This window comes from Pavona decussata, unplaced genomic scaffold, assembly GCF_977016875.1.
Source record: "Pavona decussata unplaced genomic scaffold, jaPavDecu1.1 SCAFFOLD_87, whole genome shotgun sequence".
Taxonomy (NCBI): domain Eukaryota; kingdom Metazoa; phylum Cnidaria; class Anthozoa; order Scleractinia; family Agariciidae; genus Pavona; species Pavona decussata.
In genome coordinates, this window is record NW_028145504.1 from 6,155,574 (window position 1) to 6,171,199 (window position 15,626).

The 15,626-nt window shown below is 37.6% G+C and overlaps 2 long non-coding RNA genes and 1 pseudogene across 3 annotated transcripts in view; 1 reads left to right on the forward strand and 2 right to left on the reverse strand.

Moving 5' to 3' along the window:
- The window catches only part of LOC146475066 (uncharacterized), a 160,798-nt gene that overhangs the window by 73,325 nt on the left and 71,847 nt on the right, over positions 1 to 15,626 (reverse strand). The gene's annotated exons all lie outside the window — the stretch shown is intronic.
- LOC146475072 (uncharacterized) lies at positions 1,246 to 6,505 on the forward strand (annotated as a pseudogene). Its single transcript, XR_014866100.1, has 8 exons — positions 1,246 to 2,378; positions 2,636 to 2,768; positions 2,855 to 3,018; positions 4,645 to 4,724; positions 4,834 to 5,015; positions 5,178 to 5,482; positions 5,852 to 5,926; positions 6,135 to 6,505. The product of XR_014866100.1 is annotated as an uncharacterized LOC146475072 (transcript).
- LOC146475073 (uncharacterized) lies at positions 6,595 to 7,902 on the reverse strand. The gene is made up of 3 exons (XR_014866101.1): positions 7,688 to 7,902; positions 7,334 to 7,423; positions 6,595 to 7,002 (listed from the first exon to the last, which is right to left on the reverse strand). It is a non-coding gene; the product is annotated as an uncharacterized LOC146475073 (long non-coding RNA).

Genomic DNA, 15,626 nt, shown 5'->3' on the forward strand with positions numbered 1-15,626 from the left:
TAGATAACCCCCAGGAATTTGCAATATTTTTTTACTTTATGTTCTCTTCCCCAACCTTGGACACAGAGAAAAAGACAATTCCCCACCCTTAAATATTTGGCACCAACTAACATAACTGAAATAACTGGTAAATAATTATATGATGTACAAATGACATTGTCAGCCATAAGGAGTTTTTAAAGTCCATTTGGCCTTCCACGTGTCCTTTGATAACCCAAAGAGGACATCAAAACAAGGTAAGATCATCGGTCATGCCACTTGTCTGTGGCTTGTGGCATACTGTTTGTTCTTACCATAGTTTGATGTCACATGTGCATAATTATAGTACAAATGTATAAAAAGCCTTAACCCATGAGCACCCAAGTGGTGAGAGTGCAGATGAAGTAAAGGGTGAAGGGGTTGTTTCTTTCAATACTTGAGAAATAATGTCATTCGCAATAATGCTATTTAATTTATTGTTTAAGATGGGTTGACATCAATAACTTTAACAACTGTCTCACACTAGCTGTAGCAATATGAACCAGGCCAGGCAGATACATTTTCTGACTCAAGCCCGCACTTGCAGGACAACATGATATGAACTAAACGTCACTTGCGTCTTTATTAAAGAACTACGAAGCACAAAACCGACTTATTACTCTAAAGCCCACATGTAAAGGTACTCACGTCGGCAGAAAAAAACTGGAAATGAAGATAACTACATTTACTCACCTCGAAGATTACGAGTCCCTTACAACGAAGACAATTGGAACACTTCAATGATACAGGCTTCCAATACTTCACGTCGAGTGATAATTAGGTTCCCGATGTTAACACTGCAAACTATGACTGACGATGTCTCCTCCATTATGTTGCACACGGGATAGGCTATTAAAATTTCAGCTTTCGAACGATCAGAAGCCACAAGAGCCAAAAGTCTGAACGCCACTCGTTTTGAGAGTGAGAAATTTTCGCCATGATACGACGCTTAGCTGTCTCGTATTTTCCGTCAAAACAATAGGAAAAAATCACTCCTTTGGAAAACCCTTGCTCATGAAGTCGAAGCAATATCTTTACAACATCTTTCATATCCACAGTTCACAGTTCCTGATACTGATGGCTCAAAAATCCGAAGAAATCATGCCTGACCCGGACGCCATCATTCGACTTCGCCGAGACAGGCTGCTGGGCGCCAATTTGACCGGATGTGACGTCAACTTTTGTTGGATGATTCTGATACGAAAATTTGATGAGTCTTCTGCCCCGCCCCTGGCCATGTCGGAATATTGTACGTTGCAAGAACAGTTAAAAACGGATTTTCAACTCAACATTTCGGAAAATACGTCATCCTTGCACTATATCTTCAAACAGAAAGCTGGAACATACCTAACTATAAGAATACCGCACAAGGCACTGTTAAAATGGAGAGAGCTAAAGCAAGTAATAGTGAATATCTCTTACCTGGAGCTCTTACAACTGACTGCATCAAATTTACCCGTTATGTTTAAGGATGAAAATGAAAGGCTTGAAGAGTGTTTGAGAATTCTAGTTGCGAAAATTTATTCCCAGAGCCGTGGTCTACGTGGAGGAAAGAGAGTCTCTTTTTGCAATCAGACAAAATCGATTCAAGTGAATCTGGATGAACTGGTAAATGTTAGCAGCCTCCAAAAACGACTTCAAAAATGTGAGGAGGATAAAAAAGAACTGGAAGAGAATCTTCAAGAGCTTGAAAGAGATGCGAGGCGCTGTCACAAGAAATCTTGGATGAACAAACTAAGGTGAAAAATCTTGAGGGTGCAGTAAAAAATCTTCAGGGTAATGTAAGAAATCTTGAGTGCGATGTAAAAAATCTTGAGGGTGTGATAGAAAGACAACACAAAGAAAACAGAGAACTCTCAGCATATCTGGACCACCTTGAAGATCACTCAATTTGCATTAATTGCAACGAGGGTATGAAAAACAGAGGTCATCAACTGCATGAAGTAGGAAAACGGCAAAGGAGCAGAAAAATAAAGGAACTAAAGACCAGGGCTGAAAGGGCCCTTTGGTTTTTAGAATCCTTTGGACTCTCACTCGAATCTATCCGAATGAAAGATGTCAATGGCAAATTAACTGAAATGGAATGTTGTTCGAATAACAACAGATTGTCTTTCCAGAAGCTTCCAGAGAATGAGAAGGACACTGTTAGAGCCCTTTTATATGTTTTGGATAAGTGTTGCGTGGGGGATGCTGCATATCATGAAATTTCAATGATAGTGGATGATGTTCCACGCAGTTACTTAATCAAGCAGTGCAGGAGCGATTTAAACTCAATTTTCCACATTGCAAGAATGCCAGGGAAACACCCAGCGGCCCAAATGAGTTTTACAGATGAGCTGAGAACACAGATCCGAAAAAAGGTAACTTTTTATTAATAAATAGTATAAGATCTGAGACTATCTAATCCTTACTGTGATCAGCATCAAATTTCTCCTTGTATTATCAATGCTCATTCAACCCCTGAGGTTATGAGAATTAATGATGTGATCACCCAAGGTGAATTTTCTTGAAATATTAGTAACTTCTCCCCAATACTTTTATTTTAAGTATAGGGACATGATAGGAGAATTTGTTCTTTGCTATTAGGGGTTTAAGGGTTAAATATTATTGGCTATAGGTAGAGGCTAGTGACCAACAAAAGCAAAAGGTACGAATATCAGGTGATGGTGCAAAGATGTCTAGGATATCCAATTTTATTGTGCTCTCATTTGCCTTGCTGTGTGATGGAGAAAAAGTCATGTCTGCCAAAGGTATGTAAAATTCCATTTTGTTTTATGAATAACTGGCCAAAAAAATATAGTTTTGGTGACAACAATAATTATCTTATTACATGTAGGTAACCACATATTTGGGATTGTTTCCGGAAAAGAAGATTATGATGTTCTCAAAGTTTCTTGTAAGGAGTTGTTTGGAGAAATAAACAAGCTCATAGCTGAGGGTGAAATTGACGTGGACGATAAGAAGATCCCTTTCAAATTCTATCTGTCCGGGGATTACAAGGTACAACAATTCTCTCAAATAACATTCTGTATTTTTCTGTCCTATTTCTCCTGGTTCTCACCATCTTGGATATACCACTTAGCTTCCTGTTCTCTCTTCTATTGCTTTCCATTCAATTCCCGCTCCTTTAACTCCCAGGTTCACACCCCTTTACTCCTGGGGTCCTGCCCCTTGTCCTCTCCCTCTGCTATATAAATTGTGTAGTTCCAGAAAATATCCATACCCCCACCACGGAGGGAATTTCACATAGGACCCCTCCACCCCCCAGGATTTTCCATTTTCGAGGTTTTTTTTTGACCCCCCCACCCCTTCGGAAATTCCTCAAATACAGAATACACCCCCAACCCCCTCTGGAAAAGTTTTATTTCAAAAGAACGCCTCAACAATCAGTTTGATGTGAACATTTCAGAAATATCAAGAACTGCCTACACGAGGAGAAAATATGCGTTATCGAAGAGCGCGCGCGCTGTTCAATTTCACCGGTAGAGTTTGCCAAAAAGCTCTTGATACTGAAATAATTGTTGTGTTTTATATTTACCTGTGGTCATTGACATCAAACTTTACCGTTTAGCTTTGCTGAAGATTTTAAATCTAAATTGTTAGAATAAGTCCGGCAATGCAAAAATGTATTTTCATTTAATTTGCATATGTCATGTTTACGTTCCTATGCAAATTTGTAGGAGATCAAAAGGATTTGATTATCGCTTTAGCTCTACTCAATCGATATTTCTCATGGTAATCATTCAGTCTAGTTATTTTAGTATTGGACAAAATAAGCATTAGCAGGGCAGGGAGACAAATTGACCTTTCAGATCGTAACTTGAAACCGCAGACGAAATGGAGCCGCAAAACGAAATTAGCATGTTCACGTTCTTATGCAAATTTTGCATGAGATCAATAACGCATCAAAATAATGTCGAATTGGCTCTATTTTGTTGAATTTTGGCATAGAAATTAAGTTAATAGTTTTGGACTTTGAGTTGGAATACTTTGGACAAAATAAAATTTAACACGGGTCAGTTTTGACAAACCAGTTATAATTGACTGCGGGAATTGACCTTTGCCCGTAACTTTACACAACATACAAAAATAACAACAAATATTTCAATGCTTTATGTAAAATTGGGGCTTTGACTTTATAGCCATACAAAAGTTTCCCTTTTAAACATTGATACAGATATTTCAATTGTTGCCAGTGAACAATAATAAAATTATATTTCTCTACGCAAGAAAGTTTCACAAACAACAGTTTTATAATAACTGAGTCACACAACGCAGACATAGATTTCTTGTCTCACTTGGACTACTTCGCTTAGAAAGGCTTTTCAGAGAAGGGAAACGTGTTTATAATGTAACAAGGGTTTCTTTAAAACAGTTCAACAAAGTAACGTCTTCAAGAAACATCTACGAGTTGGCTAAGTTGGTAATTTACTATTTTGAACAACTATGTCTGACATGAACGTGAAGTTGACCCTCTCGAAGCTTATCCAACCATTCACCCCTCCTCCCCTCTGGAATTTCCTGAGCCATTGACCCCCCCACCCCTCTGGAATTTCCAATTCCCTCCGTGGTGGGGGTATGGATATTTTCTGGAACCACACATTACAAAAACATGTTTCCTTTTAGTTCCTTTTACTAGTTATGGGAATGAACAATGCCATGGCTGATTATGCCTGTATCTACTGTAAAGTGCACAAGCAGGCACGGTAGGTCCAATGAATTGAGGCATAAGAATTTGACAGTTTTCAGAATATTATTGTTACATGTACATTTAGCCTTACCAGTTAATTCAATAACAACATTGTGTTTGGACAGGTGGGACACATCTAAACCAGAAAACCATTACTGGAGGGATGACACTAAACGAACACTGGCAGAAAACAGGGTGCTGGCAGAGAAATCTACCAACAACTACGGCTGCATCAAACAACCCTTACTGAACATCCCAATTGATAAAATCAGAGTGGATAAACTTCACTTATTTCTTCGAGTGACAGGTTTTTGTTAATACATGGATAAATAAAGAAAAGTTTGATTTCCATGTGACCTATTGATGTGTAACATATATTCTCTATTATTAATTTAAAAGAGCAATATTTTCCATTACAGCTGTATATCTCGAAGTAAAAAGAAAAACTGATATGCTTTTTTTCCTCTAGATATACTGGAAAGGAACATTGTAAAGGATGCCTTACAACCAGATCAGAAGGAAAACATCAACAGAGCACCATCAGCGAGAACAAATACCCACCTGGAAAAGGTTGTTGCGGCCATCAACAATTGCGGTGTTAGTTTTAGCGTGTGGGAGAAAAGGAATGCAGATGGGAAAGCAAGTGGACTGCATGAATGGACAAGTATGGTTGGAAACGAAAAAAAAAGGTGCTGAGCAATTTGCCTAAAGAATTTCCAAACATTCTTATTTCTAGAAACAGAGCACTGTGACACCATCAGTCAAATATGGAAGGTAGGATGTTAGTTTTTGGTCATGAACAGCTGTTACTCTCATACTCTTGGAATAAACTGCTGTTTATAATAATTGATCTGAATGACTACATGACTGATGTGCAAGGTATAGCCTCTCTGTTTAGCTCCTTTCCTAACCTCCCCCCCACCCCCACCCCCCCAAAGGTGTTCCTAAAAACCTCCATTGCATGGTCAGATTTCTTTAGCAGCAACCATTAAAAATACATGTAAGTAGCAAGCATGAAACAATAAAAACATGCTTATACAGCAATAATAATTATTGCTCTATAAACATGTTTTTTTTGTTGTTTCATACACATCTTCATTCACCTGTTACTATCCTCATTCTGGTTGATGTATTTTTTTTCAGGGCTTCAATGAATTGTATGAAATATTTTCATCTTGGCAGCCTTCTGGACCTCTTGTAGATTCCTTCTTTGGCAAGGTATACAAAGTAACTAATTAAACCTGTCCATCATTATTGCAAAGGAGTTGTTCAAACCTCTATCTCTATGCATTTCAGGACAGGTCATATAAAAATAGGGCTAGTGCAAATCAGAAAATGCCCTTACTTTTTCAGTTCAAAATGTATATTTTAGTTCAGTCAAAGCTCACACTGTGTTAACTACCTCTTATTACTTAACTTCAAACAGGCAACCAAATGGATAAAACTGTTTTTGTCACTTGGTGGAGAGGTAATTGGTTTTGGAAATGCAGCTATCACCCCTTATCTTCACATCCTGATGTACCATGTACCGAAATTCCTGAAGGATGACACCTGTCTAAAAGCATTACTGGCCAAGGAGTGGAGAAAACAAATGATATTGTTTGCTCTATCTACCACAACAAGAGCAATAGGCATGATGCCTGCAAGGAGGCTATACTGGCTCTTAAAAGAATTGATCACCTACAGGATTTTGAAAGATTACCACATCAGTACACGAAGCCTGAACCAATTGCCACAAACGGCATAAGAAAGACAGTCGCTAAACTGAAACAACAAGAGGTCAAAATTGATAGATAGAACACAAAACCCAGAATTGACCTTTGAGATCTAAATACAAAACATGCGACATTTAAGCACATGGCTTTGTTCAGTGACTATCACGCAAATCCTCCAAACCATAAACGGCATTTAATAAGAAGAAAATGAAGCGCTAAAAGAAAATTAACAGGGAGCACCGCTTATACAAGAGAGGGCTTTCCCTGAAAGACACACTCGTTATAGCAAAACTATAACTGAACATGGCTAAAAACACGCGAGTGGGAGTCGCGCAGGCCTATCTTCTTTCCTTTTTACACTTTAGACGAACAAAATCTTCCTTTAAATACAAGATGTGACCTCGATGTTCCGATGGTGTCCCTTTTTGGTATGTCACATACCGCCACACATCCAGATTGCAATTTACATAGAAGGAAAGTAATGAAGTACTTTTTAATGCTGAGAAAACAGCAGTTGCAAACTGCCTGCTAAGTTCTTGAAGCTGCCTATCGTCTGGTCTTGGTGGGTTTTCATAGCCTCTGTAGGATTTAAATGAGGCAAATGTTGGCAATGTTTTATAACATATCAGTTGAAACTGACCACATGTAAATAGCATCAAATATAATCTGCATTTAATTAGTATGTTCAGGAAGCTTTTGTATATCTTACAGTTATCCGAGGCAGAAGCACATGTATAACAATTAGGTAATTAGACAATGTGCTAATTAGAAAATGTGAAGTTTAACTTGTTTTAGACATGTTTCAGATGAAAATTTGGCAACTGTAAATAAAAAAATACACATGTCCCATTTGGTAGCATAAGAACATTAAATGTGTATGCATTCCGAAACAGAATGAGCAACTGCTTACCTAATTAAATCGTCAGACAAGTTTTCTGTTTGGCTCCCACGTGCTCTCTTCAATGGGCCAGTTTTTCCACTTTATCAGGTATTGGTAGTCCTATTACAAACGTTTCATAAAAATTAAGTTTATATATTTAGCCGGTGAAAAATACGGGCCTCTACCGTGATTTTTCCCTTCAACACAAAGTTGTGCTGTTCAAGATTCCCTAAACCTGCTTTATAATCTTTCTATAAATTCTGTAATATATCTAAAGTTAAACACAAGTACTAATAAGTTTAAGCCTTTATACGCATTAAAAAAAGTGTTCTTGGATAAAAACAATCTATTAAACAACAGTGCAAACAGCAAATTAACACTTACTTGTTTTACTTTTCTTCGATGAATTATTCTTTCTACTGGGTATTCTGTCCCTTGCTTTCTTTTTCTTCTTTTTGTGTCGTACAATAAAACCGATGACAAAGAATTTAATTGGGAGTAGTCGACCGTAAGACTTCGCTTTCCCTGGACACGCTCCGCCATTTTTATTTTTGTGCATATGGTAGATTTCAAGGCGGAATCCGCATACCCTTACGCGGGCTCAAATGTCCCGAATTTCTGGCGATGTCCTCATAACCCAAATTGTTCCCAAAACAGGTTTGCTTCCAATTGCATGTGAATTACACTTTGTCCGGTTACTATAAAAGATAAAACTGTCGTTTGAGCCTTCAGCGCTTTCTTCCTCTGTTTTCAGCAAGGCCCCTTCGTTAGCAAAAATTGAATTTTTTGTAGTGAAAAAAGAAAAAGAAACAAAACAACAACAACAAAAAAAAACAAATGCAAAATTTTAACAATTTTGATAACTTCTCAAAACACTAAAAAAATTGCTCCAAGGCCAAATACTACGATTCGTTGATAATAATATAAGCACAAGACTTTCTTATTGACATTTTCACATAACTGTGTAGTAAAAGCAGCACTTGAACTTTTTCCCAACCAACCTTCACAGCTTTAAAAAAAAAAAGAAGGAAAAATGGGTGCACAAAAATGCCTGTAAACCAAGAGTGAGACATCCTACAGCAATGCCCTTGTGGTTATGAAAAGACAAAGACTTCTTCAAAAATAATTGTGCGGCCAAAATGGCTTCAAGACCCTGGCGCTGCTTCCAAATACTAGCGTTTCTCAATTATGCAAAATAGGAGCTTCAACCTTCGCATGAACCTTGCAAGGAAGTATGACTTGAAAAACGCTCTCCAAGATAAAGAAAAGCACTGACATAGTTTCACAATACAGTACACAGCAAATTTCTCAGAGACTCTCTCGTAAATAGCTTGATGACTCCTCAGGAGTCACTGAAAGCTATTTACGTGAGAGTCTCTGGACTGTGAGGAACATTAGAGTAGATGGAATCTGATTGCCACAAGTCAAGCTTGTTTACTTGTGCGCTTTAAAAAACTTAAGAAGCAAAAGAGAAACTCGCTTCGCTTTGAGATGAAAAAATTTTGCCATTGTTCACGGCGGGCCGCTTTTTATTTAAAATTACAAAACTTAAGATGATAACTGACAAATGATGAGGGAACAATAAGGAATTTAAAGCTCTACCAAAGACAATGGCTTCTCTTTCAGACAAAAAAATATTTTTTATTCGGTTCCAAGGTAGATTTGAACCCAAGCCCTCTTCCCCGGAGGGCATGTAGCATAATACCGCCCCACACATGCTTCTCTACCTTCACAGTGAGTAATTTTTGTATTTAATGATTGTTTCTGGTGCCTGACTATCTGGTACCCGTGGCGCAATGATTTTAACAGCAAAATACTTTGGCCCACCAAAGAAGAATACACAAATGAGCACGGAACACCCTCAGGCGTTTCTCCATCGTATTTTCGCCTTTCATTTTGCGCGAAATCCCTATTTCAAAACCAATTTTTCCGTAAAATGGAAAGGGATTTTGTAGCTCCAAACAAGCCAAAGTAGCGTATTTTCTTTAGCCGAAAATGACAGTTCGCTTACAGTAAGGTTAAGACACAGAGACAGTCAGGCGTCTTTTACTGACAAATGATTATAATGGCTACACCTACATTATGCCACCGGGGGTAGCGCGCTTCTTGAAACTCTTGCCGAATTTCAGATAAAAATATGTGATTTTTCCTAACCTACTTCAGACACGACCTTCTTGTCAATTGCATACCATTCCAATTCACCAAATGATCATGTCAACCTCCCAATAAACATACAAGAAGCTAAAATAGTTCAAAGACCGATATGAATTTGTCAAACATGTGGGTAGGACTTCGTTGGGCCTTCCAACTCCATTTTACTCGTGAAAACTATGACCAATTCCAGACCAGTCTCACACTATTCAGCAAAAAGTGGTCAAAATCTATGCACTACTTCAAACTAAAAAGGCTTCTGCGGTCAAAACCGCCCTTAAATTTAAACAAGACTTATCCTCTTATCCTTGTTAATCACAAATTTATAGAAGACGTTGTTTTTATGTGCGTCATGCATGGAAAGTTTTAATATCTTCCTTTCAATTCACCCTTGAGGGTCGTTTTTCATTACGAAGGTATTACGTATTAGGAATTAATTTAAATATAAAAGCACTGACTCGGAGATATTAAGCTTAAAGGATTATTAAACACTTTAAAACATCTCTTTTAATGAAGACCTTACCTGATAATATATATTGCGAAATTTCGCTCTGTAAGCAAACATCGTCTTTAAGACATTTAATTTCAATCATTTAAGTTTAAGTGGGTGGCTCCTTAATAAGCTCCTCATAATCCAAATTGTTCATAAAACAGGTTCGCTTCAAATTGCATGTGAATTACACTTTGTCCGGTTACTATAAAAAATACAGTTGTTGTTTTAGCCTTCAACGCTTTCTTCCTCTGTTTCCAGCGGGGCCCCTTCGTTGGCAAAAATTGAATTTTTTGTAGTAAGAAAAAAAAATTAACAATTTTGATAACTTCTCACAACACTAAAAAGATTGCTCCCAGGCCAAACACTACGATTCGTTGATAATAATATAAGCACAAGACTTCCTTATATTAAAATGTTATTGATATTTTCACATAACTGTTTCAAGTAGTAAAAGCAACTTAAACTTTATCCCAACCAACCTTCACAGCTTGTAAAAAAAAAAAAGAAGAAGGAAAAATGGGTGCACAAAAATGCATGTAAACCAAAAGTGAGACATCCTAGAGCAATGCTCTTGTGGTTATGAAAAGACAAAGACTTCTTTAAATAAAATCGTGCGGCCGGATGGTTTCAAGACCCTGGCACTGCTTCCAAATACTAGCGTTTTAGTCAATTATGCAAAATAGGAGCTTCAACCTTCGCATGAACCTCGCAAGGAAGTATGTCTTGAAAAACGCTCTTCAAGATAAAGAAAAGCACTGACATAGTTTCACAATACAGTACATTGCAATTTTCTCAGAGACTCTCTCGTAAATAGTTTTATGACTCCTCAGGAGTCATAAAGCCATTTACGTGAGAGTCTCTGAGACTGTGAGGAACATTAGATTAGATGGAATCTGATTGCCACAAGCCAAGCTTGTTTACTTGTGCGCTTTAATAAACCTTAGAAGCAAAAGACAAACCGCCACTTCGCATTGAGATGAAAACCTGATTTGGCCATTGCTCATGGCCGCTTTTTATTTGAAATTACAAAACTTAAGATGATAACTGACAAATGATGGGGGAACAATAAGGAATTTAAAGCTCTACCAAAGACAATGGCTTCGCTTTGAGATGAAAAAATAATTTTTATTCGGTTCCAAGGTAGATTTGAACCCAAGCCCTCTTCCCCTGAGGGCATGTAGCATAATACCGCCCCACACATGCTTGTCTACCTTCACAGTGAGTAATTTTTGTATTTAATGATTGTTTCTGGTGCCTGACTTTCTGGTACCCGAGGCGCAACGATTTTAACAGCTAATTACTTTGGGCCACTAAAGAAGAATGCACGCCGGAATGAGCACGGAACACCCTCAGGCGTTTCTCCATCTTATTTTCGCCTTTCATTTTGCGCGAAATCCCTGTTTCAAAACCAAATTTTCCGTAAAATGAAAAGGGATTTTGTAGCTCCAAACCAGCCAAAGTAGCGTATTTTCTTTAGCCGAAAATGAAACGGTTCGCTTATGCATAAGCGAACTTTCAATTTCGGCTAAAGAAAATGCGCAACTTTGGCTGGTTGGTTAAGACACAGAGACAGTCAGGCGTCGTTTACTGACAAATGATTATAATAGCTACACCTACATCTTGCCACCGGGGGTAGCGCGCATCTTGAAACTCTTGCCGAATCTCAAACCAAAATATGTGATTTTTCCTAACCTACTTCAGACACGACCTTCTTGTCGATTGCATACCATTCAAATTCTCCAAATGATCATGTCAACCCCGCAATAAACATACAAGAAGCTAAATTGGTTCAAAGACCGATATGAATATGTCAAACATGTGAGTAGGACTTCGTTGGACTTTCCAACTCCATTTTACTCGTGAAAACTACAACCAATTCCAGACCTGTCTTACCCTATTGAGCTATTCAGCAACAAGTGGTCAAAATCTATGCACTACTTCAAACTAAGAAGGTTCCGCGGTCAAAAGCGCCTTTAAATTTAAACAAGACTCATCCTCTTATTCTTGTTATTCACAAATTTATAGAAGACGTTGTTTTTATGTGCGTCATGCATGGAAAGTTTTAATATCTTCCTTTCAATTCACCATGAGAGTCGTTTTTTCATTACGAAGGTATTACGTATTAGGAATTAATTTAAATATAAAAGCACTGACTCGGAGATATTAAGCTTAAAGGATTGTTAAACACTTTAAAACATCTCTTTTGATGAAGACCTTACCTGATAATATATATTGCGAAATTTTCGCTCTGTAAGCAAACATCATCTTTAAGACAACATTTAATTTCAATCATTTAAGTTTAAGTGGGTGGCTCCTTAATAAGCTCCTCATAATCCAAATTGTTCACAAAACAGGTTCTCTTCAAATTGCATGTGAATTACACTTTGTCCGGTTACTATAAAAAATACAGTTGTTGTTTTAGCCTTCAACGCTTTCTTCCTCTGTTTCCAGCGGGGCCCCTTCGTTGGCAAAAATTGAATTTTTTGTAGAAAGAAAAAAATTAACAATTTTGATAACTTCTCACAACACTAAAAAGATTGCTCCCAGGCCAAACACTACGATTCGTTGATAATAATATAAGCACAAGACTTCCTTATATTAAAATGTTATTGATATTTTCACATAACTGTTTCAAGTAGTAAAAGCAGCACTTAAACTTTATCCCAACCAACCTTCACAGCTTGTAAAAAAAAAAAAGAAGAAGGAAAAATGGGTGCACAAAAATGCATGTAAACCAAAAGTGAGACATCCTAGAGCAATGCTCTTGTGGTTATGAAAAGACAAAGACTTCTTTAAATAAAATCGTGCGGCCGGATGGTTTCAAGACCCTGGCACTGCTTCCAAATACTAGCGTTTCAGTCAACTATGCAAAATACGAGCTTCAACCTTCGCATGAACCTCGCAAGGAAGTATGTCTTGAATAACGCTCTCCAAGATAAAGAAAAGCACTGACATAGTTTCACAATACAGTACATTGCAATTTTCTCAGAGACTCTCTCGTAAATAGTTTTATGACTCCTCAGGAGTCATAAAGCCATTTGCGTGAGAGTCTTTGAGACTGTGAGGAACATTAGATTAGATGGAATCTGATTGCCACAAGCCAAGCTTGTTTACTTGTGCGCTCTAATAAACCTTAGAAACAAAAGACAAACTCCCTTCGCTTTGAGATGAAAAAAATTTGGCCATTGTTCATGGCCGCTTTGTATTTAAACTGATTACAAAACTTAAGATGATAACTGACAAATGATGAGGGAACAATAAGGAATTTAAAGCTCTATCAAAGATGATGGCTTCGCTTTGAGATGAAAGAATATTTTTTTTATTCGGTTCTAAGGTAGATTTGAACCCAAGCCCTCTTCCCCGGAGGGCAGGTAGCATAATACTGCCCCACACATGCTTCTCTACCTTCACAGTGAGTAATTTTTGTATTTAATGATTGTTTCTGGTGCCTGACTATCTGGTACCCGTGGTGCAACGATTTTAACAGCTAATTACTTTGGGCCACTAAAGAAGAATACGCAAATGAGCACGGAACACCCTCAGGCGTTTTTCCATCTTATTTTCGCCTTTCATTTTGCGCGAAATCCCTGTTTCAAAACCAAATTTTCCGTAAAATGGAAAGGGATTTTGTAGCTCCGAACCAGCTAAAGTAGCGTATTTTCTTTAGCCGAAAATGACAGTTCGCTTATGGTTAAGACACAGAGACAGTCACGTGTCGTTTACTGACAAATGATTATGATAGCTACACGTACATCTTGCCACCGGGGGTATCGCGCTTCTTGAAACTCTTGCTGAATTTCAAACCGAAATAAGTGATTTTTCCTAACCTCAGCTTCAGACACGACCTTGTTGTTGATTGCACACCATTCCAATTCACCAAATGATCATGTTAACCCCCCAATAAACAAACAAGAAGCTAAATTGGTTCAAAGATCGATATGAATACGTCAAACATGTGAGTAGGACTTCGTTGGGCTTTCCAACTCCATTTTACTCGTGAAAACACTTAACTATAACCAATTCCAGACCAGTTCTCATCCTATTCAGCAAAAATCTATGCACTTCTTCAAACTAAAAAGGCTTCCGCGGTCAAAAGCGTCCTTTAAACAAGACTTATCCTCTTATTCTTGTTAATCACAAATTTATAGAAGACGTTGTTTTTATGTGCGTCATGCATGGAAAGTTTTAATATATTCTTTTCAATTTACCATGAGGGTCGTTTTTTCATTACGAAGGTATTACGGATTAAGAATTAATTTAAATATAAAAGCACTGACTCGGAGATATTAAGCTTAAAGGATTGTTAAACACTTTAAAACATTTCTTCTAATAAAGACCTTACCTGATAATATTTACTGCGAAATTTCGCTCTGTATGCAAACGTCGTCTTTAAGTCAACATTGAATTTCAAACATTTAAGTTTAAGTGGGTGGCTCCCTAAGTTCCTCACAACCCAAATTGGGCCTTCGCTCAGTGTGGTCAGTTGCAACACCCCATTTATCCCACCGTCCCACCTACACCGTACTTCTTCTTATATGAATTACTTTCGGATACAATGTAATTTCATTTTATATAAATATACACACACTTTTTTTCATTTTTTCCTTTATTTCTATTTTATTTCATTTTTTTGTATCTTTATAATTTATTATTATTATTATTGTTATTATTATTATTATTATTATTATTATTATTATTATTATTATTATTATTATTATTATTTATTATTATATATTTCGTGTTCCGGGATGTCCCTGGCTTTATCGACGGCCAGCGATATTCGCCACTGATCGATGCGGACACACTCAGCGATTTTTTTCGCCGATCGCGGCGATGTGGCAGTTTTGAAAACTCATGTGATAAAATCACCAATTGTGTCGCTGGCTTAAGGACACAAATGATGGATCCAAGAAATAATTCCGCAGTGTATGTTTAACATAAAACTACAAAGTTAATTCTCTGATCCATCAGTTGGTTGGAAACTGTTTATGTCGACCAATGTTTTTAGATATTGGTCTACATTCAAAGCGACGTACAACATACAATGAATGTACTAGCGAATTAACTGTGTAGTGTATGTTTACAGTGCTAAGTGAAATCACGAAGTTCCCACTGAGTCTGGTTAGTTCTAGTAGGAAAAAAAAACCCCGGAAAGATTTCTGCACAGCCCCATACATTAATTATACACGCACCGCTGTCATACTAACCCTCTTCCAAAAATGGTGAAGGTGAAAGACAATAAATGCTCTGAAATCGAAGTAGTGGACATGTTGATGCAATTTTGAAGCCTTGACTTTGCGCTTAATTTTGATGACCAGTTCCGAGCGACAGAGAAAAGCACCGGTCATTCAAACAATAAAAATACAACAACAACTTGAAAACAACTATTTTCCTCGTATGCTTTTCCTTGCTACTGTAGCCAGCAAAACCCTTCGATGGAGGTTTGCCTCAGTTACGTTACATGACCACATACCGCGGGTCAATTCTCCGCGGGCTCTGAAATTGATTCGTCTTATTTTTTTCCGGCACTTCGTACCTCAATCGGGAATCTTCAGACAATCTGTTTCTCGATTTACCCACGAATACTTGATGAATCAAAAGAAAAACAGCTCAAGTTGGTCAATTTCTTTTCAGTGTTTAGAGGCGTATTTATTTTTAGTATCGGCACTCGTCGTCGGA